Consider the following 11,778-nt stretch of genomic DNA (forward strand, 5'->3'; position numbering starts at 1 on the left):
AAATGGATTCAGCAGTGGCTGGATGGGAGACGCCAGAGAGTAGTGGTGTGCCTTAGGGATCTGTACTGGGTCCAATGCTGTTTGTCATATATATTAATGATCTGGATGATGGGGTGGTAAATTGGATTAGTAAGTATGCAGATGATACTAAGATAGGTGAAGGTGGAGTAGGTTTTCAAAGCTTGCAGAGAGATTTAGGCCAATTAGAAGAGTGGGCTGAAAAATGGCAGATGGGGTTTAATGCTGTTAAATGTGAGGTGCTACATTTTGGTAGGACTAATCAAAATAGGACATACATGGTAAATGGTAGAACATTGAAGAATGCAGTAGAACAGAGGGATCTAGGAATAATGGTGCATAGTTCCCTGAAGGTGGAATCTCATGTGGATAGGGTGGTGAAGAAAACTTTTGGTAAGCTGGCCTTTATAAATCAGAGCATTGAGTATAGAAGTTGGGATATAATGTTGAAATTGTACAAGGCATTGGTAAGGCCAAATTTGGAGTATTGTGTACAGTTCTGCTCACCAAATTATAGAAAAGATGTCAAACAAAATAAAGAGAGTACAGAGAAGATTTACTAGAATGTTACCTGGGTTTCATCTCCTAAGTTACAGAGAAAAGTTGAACAAGTTGGGTCTTTATTCTTTGGAGCTTAGAAGGTTGAGGGGGGACTTGATAGAGGTATTTAAAATTATGAGGGGGATTGATAGAGTTGACGTGCATAGGCTTTTTCCATTGAGAGTGGGGGAGATTCAAACAAGAGGACATGAGTTGAGAGTTAAAGGGCAAAAGTTTAGGGGTAACATGAGGGGGAACTTCTTTACTCAGAGAGTGGTAGCTGTGTGGAACAAGCTTCCAGCAGATGTGGTTGAGGCAGGCTCAATGTTGTCATTTAAAGTTAGATAGCTATATGGACCGGAAAGGAATGGAGGGTTATGGGCTGAATGTAGGTTGGTGGGACTAGGTGAGAGTAAGAGTTCGGCATGGACTAGAAGGGCCAAGATGGCCTTTTTCCGTGCTGCAATTGATATATGGTTATATGGAAACACCTGAACACCAATCCCTCCTACCGACACCATGTCCATATCGCTCCATCTTCCTTACATCCATGTGCCAACTTGAACATCTCTTAAAAGCCTCTACCACCATACCAGCCAGTGCATTCCAGGCATTTACCTCTGAATAAAAAAGACTTGCCCCCCACATCCCTACCCCTATCTTTTCTCACCTTCAATGCATGCCCTCTAGTGCCTTATAAAGCCTCAGCGTCACATCCTTGCTCGTGTATTCTAGACCTATTGAAAAGAATCTCAACATTGCATTTGCCTTCCTCACCACTAACTCTACCTGCAAGTTAACCTTTAGGGTGTTCTGCACAAGGACACAAGCCCCTTTGCATCCCAGATTTTTGGATTTTCTCCCCATTTAGAAAATAGTCTGCTCATTTATTTCTTCTACCAAAGTGCACGGCCATGTATTTTCCAACATTGTATGTCATGTACCACTCTCTTGCCCAGTCTCCTAAATTATCTCAGTCCTTCTGCAGCCTACCTATTTCCTTAACACTACCTGCCCCTCAACCAATCTTCGTATCATCTGCAAGCGACAACAAAGCCATCTATTCCATCATCTAAATCATTGATATACAGCATAAAAAGAAGCAGTCCCAACACAAACCCCTGCAGAACACCACTAGTCTCTGGCAGCCAACCAGAAAAGGATCCTTTTATTCCCACTTCCAGCCTCCTACCAATCAGCCAATGCTCTAACCAAGCCAATAGCTTTTCTGTAATACCATGGGCTCTTAAATTGGTAAGCAGCTCTTAACTAGATATGGGATGTCGATAAAGGCTTTCTGAAAGTCAATATATGCAATATCCACTGCATCCACTTTATCTGTCCCACATGTACTCTCCTCAAAGAGTTCCAACAGGTCTATCAGGCAAGAATTTTCCTGAAGGAAACCATTCTGATTTTGTCCTATCTTGTCTTGCATCACCAAGTACTCCACAACTTCAGCGTTAACAACTGACTCCAGCTTCTTCCCTATCACTGACGTCAGGCTAACTGGTCTATAATTTCCTTTATGCTGCCTTCTTCCTTTCTTAAGGAGCTGAGTGACATTTGCAATTTTTGCAGTCCACTGGCACCATGACAGAGTCCAATGATTTTTGAAAGATCGTTACTAATGACTCCACAGTCTTTATTGCTACCTCTTTCAGAACCCAAGAGTGCAGTTTATCTGATCTGGGTGACTTATGTACTCTTAGGTCCTTCAGATTTTTGAGCTCCTTCTCCCTTGTAATAGTAACTGCTCCCACTTCTCTTCCCACACACCCTTCAACACCAGGCACACTGTTAGTGTCTTCCACAGTGAAGACTGATGCAAAACAGTCATTTATTTCATCTACTATCTCCTTGCCCCCCGATATTAATTCTCCAGCTTCATTTTCTAGAGGTCCTTTTTCCACTCTCATCTCTCTTTTATTTTTTATATACTTGAAGTTTTTATTGTCCTCTTTGATATTGTTTGCTAGCTTGCTTTCATATTTCATCTTTTCCCTCCTAATGATTATTTTAATTGACCTCGGTAGGCTTTTAAAAGCTTTCCAATCCTTTGGATTACTACTAATTTTTGCTTTGTTGTATGCCTTCTCTTTTGCTTTTATATTAACTTTGACTTCCCTTGTCACCCACAGTTTGCTATTTGACTATTTCTTTGCTTTTGGAATACATCTGTCCTGCACCTTCCTCATCTTTCCCAGAAACTCACACCATTGGTGCTCTGCTGTCATCCCTGCCAGCATCTCCTTCCAATTTATTTTGGCCAACTCCTCTCCCTTACCACTGTAATTTCCTTTACTCCACTGAAATACTGCTATGTCAGACTTTAATTTCTCCCAATCAACTTTCAAGTTGAACTCAGTCATATTGCGACCACTGCCTCCTAAGATTCTGTTACCTTAAGCTCCCTGATCAACTCTAGTTCATTGCATAACACCCAATCCAGTATAGGTGATCACCTAGTAGGTTCAACAACAAACTCTTCTAAGAAGCCATCTCAAAGTCATTCAAAAAACTTACCCTCTTGAGATCCATTTCCAACCTAATTTTCCCAATTGACCTGCATGTTGAAATCTCCTATGACTATCTTAACATTGCCCTTTTGACGTGCCTTTTCTATTTCCTGTTGTAACCTGTGGTCCACATCCCAGCTCCTGTTGGGAGGCTGGTATCTAACTGCCATCAATGTCCTTTTACGCTTGCAGTTTCTTAACTCAACCCACAAGGATTAAACATCTTCTGATCCTACGTCACATCTTTCTACTGATTTGATGCCATTCTTTACCAGCAGAGCCATGCCAGCCCCTCTGCTGACCTTCCTATCCCTCTTATACAACGTGTAACCTTGGACATTCAGCTCCCCACTAGAACCATTCGTCAGCCAGGATTTCCTCCTGACTTTTGAAGATAACCTCTTTACTTTTGAACTCACTGCCCTTAATTGTGTACTGTCTCCTTGCATTTGCCTTACCAAGGTGCAAAACTTCATATTTATCTGGGTTAAAATTTATCTGCCATTTCTCTGCCCACATCTGCAACTGATTTACATAATGTTGTATTCTTCGCCAGTCTTCTACACTATCCACAACACCATCAATCTTGGTATCTTCTGGAAACTTACTAATGCTCCCCATCTACATTTTCATCCAGGTCATTTTTATACATCATAAACAGCAGAGGTACCAGCACAGATCCCTGTGGAACTCCATTATTTACAGACCTCTAGCTTGATCACCGCCACCCTCTGTCTTCTATGTGCAAGCTAATTTTCTGTGACCCCATGCATCTTAATCTTCTGGATCAAACGCCCTACTAAAATCCATGTGGACAACACCCACTGCCCCAATTCTATCATTAAGCAAAATTACTTTGTCGTAACATAAACAAAGTCATTTTGGAGATGCATCTGGTAGATATAAAGTAGTCTTTTATTCGACAGAATGAGACAGTCTCTGAAGGAAGAGGCCTGTTCAGCCCAATGTTACGTGACAGCTTATAAACTGATGATCAAATTACAATTCTATATTTACAATGGATCTACAATACTTCCTTTGGATTACATATAACTTTCCACCTCCTTCTTTGCACCCATACACCCATCATCCAAAATGACCATTGATCAGCATTGTCTGGTTTTTCAATTAATTGTGGTTTATAGATCTAGGGACTTATTGTCCAGGACTGCATTTTGAACTTAATTTACAGTCCATATCAGGTCTAAAGTTTGGTTGCTGAAGATAGTTGCTGAAGTTATACACCCTAAGTCTAGAGTATGCCCTAATATTTCCTCCTTTTGCTTCTCCTGGAAAAAAATAAAGTTGTACCAAGAAAGGCCAACGTTAAGGAGGATCTACTCCAATAGAGCAGCAGAAATGCCCTGCTTCAGAACCCCTCCCAATGACTCTATGTGCATTTGCATCTATGCTATCATCCCTCATGGCTCTCTCCAAGATGCTAAGCAGACAGATGGTTCCAGAAATTTTACCAGGAGTCTTTAAAACGTAGCTTCATCATTTGTATGTCTGTTGCATCATTCCCTGCTGGCTGATTGCAGTTTAATCGAATTCTTTATCTTTGCCCCTTCATTTTCTGATAGATAAAACTCTGCAATGGCTATCAGTGGTTACACTGCTCAGGAACACCAGCAAGGTAAATATATCAGGCTCAGAGCCCCTCTCATCGATATACAGGAGGAATTGGGATGGTCTCTAAATGAATGACTGTAAGGACCTCACCCTGGTGGCATCGTATTCCAGCAATCCGTTCAGTCACTGGCCCAACCGCTGTAAAGGCCCAGCTCGTTTCTATTCACTCTCAGGTTGTTGGGGTGTCTGGCCTCAGATGCCGTGTTCGATTTCTTCTCTTACTCAGTCTGCCATGCCATTGAAGTTGTGGAACCTGATGTCTCTGTTGTAGTTCAGATCCCTTCCCATCCACTTCCCCCAGTATTTTTTTTCTACTCTATGCTGAATCACCTGCCTTCAGAAACCAAGCTTCATTGTAGAGTACTGTTACCGTTATAAACGTACGTTATTCACACTTTTCTGTCACACTCCTGTTGTCCTCTGCCTTCGCGTTTGCATTGAGTCTGCTTCCATCAGGTGTGTTCAGGTGTGATGTAGCCAGCTGGTGTCTATCACTTGGGTTCTCTGTAATGATTCTGTAACTGGGTACTCTTGGTCTCCCGCTCTGTCTGTGAGGGTGACAAGAAGGTGAGTCCTACGCTTTGACCTGAGTCCGAAGTTTCCACTGGCTAACTCGCCAAGTCTGCACACAGACACAAGTGTCATTTCTCTGAAGTACCATCCATGGTCCTATCCATCTGGGAGCAATCCTTGCCTTTCCAGGCAGCAGCCTTGCCTTGACTTGGTCTCCCGATCATGGGAGGACTATCTCTTTTCCCTCTTGCTCTCTCTGATCAGCAATATGTTGCTGTTCTTTTACTTGGTCCTTCAACAGTTAAAGTTGGTTACAAAGGTCCTTTTCATCTCCATGTAATCTTACAAAATTGGTAGTGGTAGTTTCTTCTTGTCCTTCCACTGCCCTCCATTGACGTTTGTCTGCTCATTGCCTTTCTGCTCCTTCTATCCCCTTTCTGGCAGCTCAATATTCGGAAGTTCTGTTGTTTTAAGACACGAAAGGGTGGGTGGTTTAAAGCAGGAGGGGTATCATTACTAGTCAGGGAAATTGTCACAGCAGTGCTGAATCAGGAAAGTCTGGAGAACTCATCTAGTGAGGCATTATGGGTGGAACAGAAATAAGAAGGGTAATTCCGACAGCCCAATCAGCAGCAGGAGCAGGCCACAGCAACGAGGTTTCTCACAGGTCAGTGACTCTTGTTTAAAAGTACAGAAGAGACAAGTGGAGTGGCCGTTGTTAGGGCGGCCATTGCTGGGAGTAGGCAAATGGTGAGAGTAGGAATGTCAGACTTTGGCCCAAAGAAGGCTTTGGCTCAAAAAAGGCATTGTCTTTCGATAAGCTTCTGTTAAGGTTCCTTTTTTTCTCTTACTGTACGTAGTGTAGTAAATAGCTGTTGTGTGTTCTTCATGCTGAATGTTGGAGTCCTGGGAGATCCAGACTCTCCCAGGGAACCACATCTGCATGAAGTGCATCCAGCTGCAGCTCCTTGAAGACCATGTTAGGGATCTGGAGCAGCAGCAGGATGACCTTTGGCTTGTATGGGAGAGTGAGGAGATCATCGATCAGAGTTACAGGGAAGTAGTCACCCCTAAGTTGCAGGAGGTAAGTAGCTGGGTGACCGTCAGGAGAAATGGAAATGTGAATAGGCAGTTAGCGCAGAGCACCCCTGTCACCATTCCCCTCAATAATAAGTATATTGTTTTGGATACTATTGTGGGGCACGACGTCCTAGCGGAATGCCATGGAGACTGGGAACCTGGCACTGATCATTGGTCTGTGGTGCAGAAGGTAAAGAGAGATAAGAGAGGACAGGTAGTGATAGGGGACTCCACAGTCAGGGGAACAGACAGGAGATCTGTGGACATGAACGGGCCACCCGAATGGTATATTGCCTCCGAGGGGCTAGGGTCAGGGACAGTGTGGACTGCAACCACAGCATTTTGGAGAGGGAGGGAGAGCAGCCAGATGTCTTGGTGCATATTGGTACCAATGACATAGGAAAGAAAAGCAAAGTGGTCCTGAAAAAGAACTTAGAGAGCTAGGTAGAAAACTGACTTGGTCTCCCGATCACAGGAGGACTATCTCATTTCCATCCGACTCTCTCTGATCAGCAATATGCTGCTGTTGTTTTGCTTAGTCCTTCAACACTTGCTTTTCCACTGTCCTCCACACAGTGATGTTTGCCCACTCATTCCCTTTCTGCTCCTTCCATGCCCTTTCTGGTGAGCCTTTACTGTAATTAATGTTCCCTCCTCAGGCAGCTGCACCACTCCTAACAGCTCCTGACTGTGCTTGGCACCAAACCTTGGGACCTCCTGACAAAGTTTCTACACATCGTCCTGTCTCTCCTCCCTGCTTGGGGCTGCTGTCTCTCAGTGGGGCATGTTGGCTGCTTTGTGGGTTACACAAGATGGCTGTTCCTGTCTTGTCCATGTTATTTCTCATTTTCCTGAGTTTATGATAGCACCTGCCTTACACAGTGTGTCCATCCCCAAGATAGTACCTTCATTGTTTGGGCACACCCAAAAATCTACAGGAAGCTGCTCTTCCTCTATCTCAGGTACCTGGGGCTGACTTCTCTCCACCATCATAGTTCCACCTCCTGCACTGGTAATGTAACTCACCTCTGCACTCATGGGCAAGGGTAGATTAGTTATCGATACCGACGACCCTGTCTCCACTGACGTTGCACATTGCTGGCCCCCTAATAAACCTCTTGTGTACATCCATGGATGACTGCCACTGGCAACAGAGGTGACCATCAACAGTTTGTCTGACCTCACCTGCTCTATAATCTGTTCAGCAGCCAAATCGGAAAGAATAGATTCAGAGGAATGGAAAATTCAAGAAGAGTGAGAGGCAGATGAAAGGAAATAATAGGCCAGTTCGTCTGACCACAGTGGAAGGGAAGATGTTGGAGTCAATTGTTAAGGATGTGGTTTTGGGGTACTTGGAGGCACATGATGAAATAGGCTGTAGTAAGCATGGTTTCCTCAAGAAAAAAATCTTGCCTGACAAATTCTTTGGAATTTTTGAAGAAATAACAAGCAGGATAGACAAAGGAGAATTGGTGGATGTTGTGTACTTGGATTTTCACAAGGCTAGGGCATTTGATGAGATGTCGCACATGAGGCTGCTTAACAACTTAAGTGATCATGGTTTTACAGGGAAGATACTAGCATATATAGATCATTCGCTATTTGGCAAGAGGCTAAGAGTGAGGATAGAGGGAGGATTTTCTGCTTGGCTGCTGGTAACTAGTGGTGTTCCTTGGGGGTCTGTGTTGGGAGTGTTTTTTGTTACATTGTAAGTTGATGATTTGGACGACAGAATTGATGGCTTTGTAGCCAAGGTTGTGGGTGAAACGGATATAGCTGGAAAGGCAGGTACTTTCGAGGAAGTAGAAAGGTTACAAAAGGACTTAGACAGATTAGGAGAATGGGCAAAGAAGTGGCAGATGGAATACAGTGTTGTGGAGTGTATTGTCATGTGCTTTGGTGGAAGAAATAAAAGGAGACAATTTTCTAAATGGAGAGAAAATTAATAAACTTGAGGTGCAAAAGGACTTGGGAGCCCTCATGTAGGATTTTCTAAGGTTAATTTACAAGCTGAGTCAGTAATGAGGAATGAAATGCCATGTTAGCACTCATTTCAAGAGGACGAGAATATAAAAGCAAGGATGTAATGTTGAGGCTTTATGAAGTACTGGTGATGCATAATTTGGAGTATTGTGAGTAGTTTTGGCCCCCTTATCTGAGAATGGATGTGCTGACATTGTAAGGGTTAAGAGGGGGCTCACATATGAGATTTTGGGATTGAAATGCTTGTCATATGCAGAGCGTTTGATTGCTCAGGGCCTGTATTCACTGGAATTCAGAGGAATGAGGGGTGACCTCATTGGAACCTATTGAATTTTGAAAGGCCTGGATAGAGCATATGTGGAGAGCAGTTTTCTATGGTGGAGGAGCCTATTTATTTTGAGGCATTTTCCTCCGATCATAGGCTCCTCCACCATAGAAAACTTTTGGAACAAAGGCGAGAAGAAATTTCTTCAGCTAGAGAGTAGCGAATCTGTGGAATTTGTTTGCAGAGGCAGCTGTGGAGGTCAACTTATTGGGCTTATTGAAGACGGAGGTTGATAGATTCTTGATTAGCCAGGGCATGAAAGTATAGAGGGAGAAGATAGGAATTGAGGCTGAGGGGGAAATGGATCAGCCATGATGAAAGCCATTCTACAGCGGGCAGTGGAGTGAGCTGGGAGTAGAGTGACGGCTTAAGGGCTTTGGCTCAATGGGCTCAGGCGGAAACGGGTGAGGCGAGGAAGGTTTGGTATTCATTTTCTGTTGTTATTTGAGGAGAGGGGCAGTATGAGTGTGAGGGCAGCTTGTTGTTCTTGGCATCGGATGTGGGAGGACCTGGAGTCTCCCAGCCTCCCGGACGTCCACATCTGCGCCAGGAGCGCTGAGCTGCAGCTCCTAAGGGACCGCGTTAGGGAACTGGAGCTGCAGCTCGATGACCTTCGTCTGGTCAGGGAGAGTGAGGAGTTGATAGAGAGGAGTTACAGGCAGGTGGTCACACTGGGGCCACAGGAGGCAGACAAGTGGGTCACGGTTAGGAGGGAGAAGAGGAAGAGTCAGGTAATAGAGAGTACCCCAGTGACTGTGCCCCTTGACAATAAATACTCCTGTTTGAGTACTGTTGTGGGGGACAGCTTACCTGGGGGATGCGACAGTGGCCGTGCTTCCGGCACAGAGTCTGGCCCTGTAGCTCAGAAGGGTAGGGAAAGGAAGAGGAAGGCAGTAGTAATAGGGGACTCGATAGTTAGGGGGTCAGATAGGCGATTCTGTGGACGCAGTTCGGAGACCCCGATGGTAGTTTGCCTCCCTGGTGCCAGGGTCCGGGATGTTTTTGATCATGTCCAAGATATCCTGAAATGGGAGGGAGAGGAGCCAGAGGTTGTGGTACATATAGGTACCAATGACACAGGTAGGAAAAGGTGAGAGGTCCTGAAAGGAGAATATAGGGAGTTAGGAAGGGAGTTGAGAAAAAGGACCACAAAGGTAGTAATGTTACTACCCCCACAAAGGTAGTAAAGGTAGTAGACAGTGTGTGAGGGAGTATAGGCAAGGGACAGAGATCAGAAGCACTGAGACCAAAGATATAGGGGACAAGGAAGAAAAAGATAACAAAGTTGTTTGCTCCATTAAGGATAAACAGAGTGTAAGAGGTGGAGAGTTTCTTAAATGCATCTATTTTAATGTTAGGAGCATTGTAAGAAAGGTGGATGAGCTTAGAGCATGGATTGATACCTGGAAATATGATATTGTACCTGTTAGTGAAACGTGGTTACAGGAAGGGTGTGATTGGCAACTAAATATTCCAGGATTTTGTTGCTTCAGGTGTGATAGAATAGGAGGGGCAAGAGGGGAGGTGTTGCATTGCTTGTCAGAGAAAATATAACAGCAGTGTGCTGGCAGGATAGATTAGTGGACTCATCCAGGGAGGTTATTTGGGTGGAATTGAGGAATGGGAAAGGTGCAGTGATGCTTATAGGGGTGTATTATAGACCACCTAACGGGGCTGAGAACTAGAGGAGCAAAATTGTAAGCAGACAGCAGATATTTGTAGGAAGCACAAGGTTGTGATTATGGGAGATTTTAATTTTTCACACATAGACTGGGAAGCCCATTCTGTAAAAGGGCTCGATGGTTTGGAGTTTGTCAAATGTGCGCAAGATAGTTTTTTTGCAGCAATACATAGAAGTACCAACTAGAGAAGGGGCAGTGTTGGATCTCCTGTTAGGGAATGAGATAGGGCAGGTGACGGAGGTATGTGTTGGGGAGCACTTCAGGTCCAGTGATCACAATACCATTAGTTTCAATATAATTATGGAGAAGGATAGGACTAGACCCAGGGTTGAGATTTATGATTGGGGAAAGGCTAACTTTGAGGAGATGCGAAAGGATTTAGAAGGAGTGGATTGGGGCAATTTGTTTTATGGAAAGGATGTAATAGAGAAATGGAGGTCATTTAAAGGTGAAATTTTGAGGGTACAGGATCTTTATGTTCCTGTTAGGTTGAAAGGAAAGGTTAAAAGTTTGAGAGAGCCATGGTTTTCAAGGGATATAGGAAACTTGGTTCGCAAAAAGAGAGGGATTTACAATAAATATAGGCAGCTTGGAGTTAATGAGGTGCTCAAGGAGGTGGAACCAAGAGGGAAGTGGTAGGCAGCTGGGGGAGGGGGCAGAGTGACATAGTGAATCCCGGTGCGGCCTACTCTACAGCGGTGAAACCCGACGCAGATTGGGGGACCGCTTCATCGAGCATCTCCGCTCCGTCCGCCAAAACAGACAGGATCTTCCAGTAGCCACCCACTTCAACTCTGCTTCCCACTCCCATTCAGATATGTCCATACATGGCCTCCTCTACTGCCATGATGAGGCTAAACTCAGGTTGGAGGAACAGCACCTCATATACCCTCAAAGTAGTCTCCAGCCCATTGGTATGAACATAGAATTCTCCAACTTCCAGTAATTCCCTCCCCCTCCCTTCCCCTATCCCTATGTCACTCTGCCCCCTCCCCCAGCTGTCTACCTCCTCCCTCTTGGTTCTGCCTCCTTCTACTACCCATTGTGTTTTCCCCTATTCCTTCTTCACCTTTCCTGCCTATCCCCTCCCTGCTTCCCCTCCCCCACCCGTTTATCTTTCCCCTTACTGGTTTTTCACCTGGAACCTACCAGCCTTCTCCTTCCCACCCTCCCCCACCTTCTTTATAGGGCCTCTGCCCCTTCCCCCTACAGTCCTGACGAAGGGTTTCGGCCCGAAACATCGACCGATCTTTTCCACGGATGCTGCCCGACTTGCTGAGTTCCTCCAGCGGGTTGTGAGTCTGGCTTTGAGCCCAGCATCTGCAGATTATTTTGTGTTAAGTAAATCATGTGATTTCCAAGCGTACCTGTATTCAATGCATTCAGAACTGCTGTTCAGCAGGCAACAGTCACTTGATTTCCTGTAAATATAGACCTGGAGAGAATGTGAAAGTGAAAGCGGTTTTTGGATCCGGACAAGAAGTGC

At 44.7% G+C, this 11,778-nt stretch overlaps 1 long non-coding RNA gene across 2 annotated transcripts in view; it reads right to left on the reverse strand.

The window, feature by feature from the left end:
* The window catches only part of LOC140196852 (uncharacterized), a 28,999-nt gene extending 17,223 nt beyond the window's left edge, over nucleotides 1-11,776 (reverse strand). For both annotated transcript variants that reach the window (XR_011885821.1, XR_011885820.1), the window contains exons 1-2: nucleotides 11,660-11,776; nucleotides 5,094-5,257 (exon numbers count right to left, since the gene is read on the reverse strand). This is a non-coding gene — a long non-coding RNA (uncharacterized lncRNA). The remainder of the gene's footprint in view (nucleotides 1-5,093; nucleotides 5,258-11,659) is intronic.
* Between the last annotated feature and the right edge of the window lie 2 nt (nucleotides 11,777-11,778).

Source organism: Mobula birostris, chromosome 4 (assembly GCF_030028105.1).
Source record: "Mobula birostris isolate sMobBir1 chromosome 4, sMobBir1.hap1, whole genome shotgun sequence".
In the NCBI taxonomy this organism is placed as follows: domain Eukaryota; kingdom Metazoa; phylum Chordata; class Chondrichthyes; order Myliobatiformes; family Myliobatidae; genus Mobula; species Mobula birostris.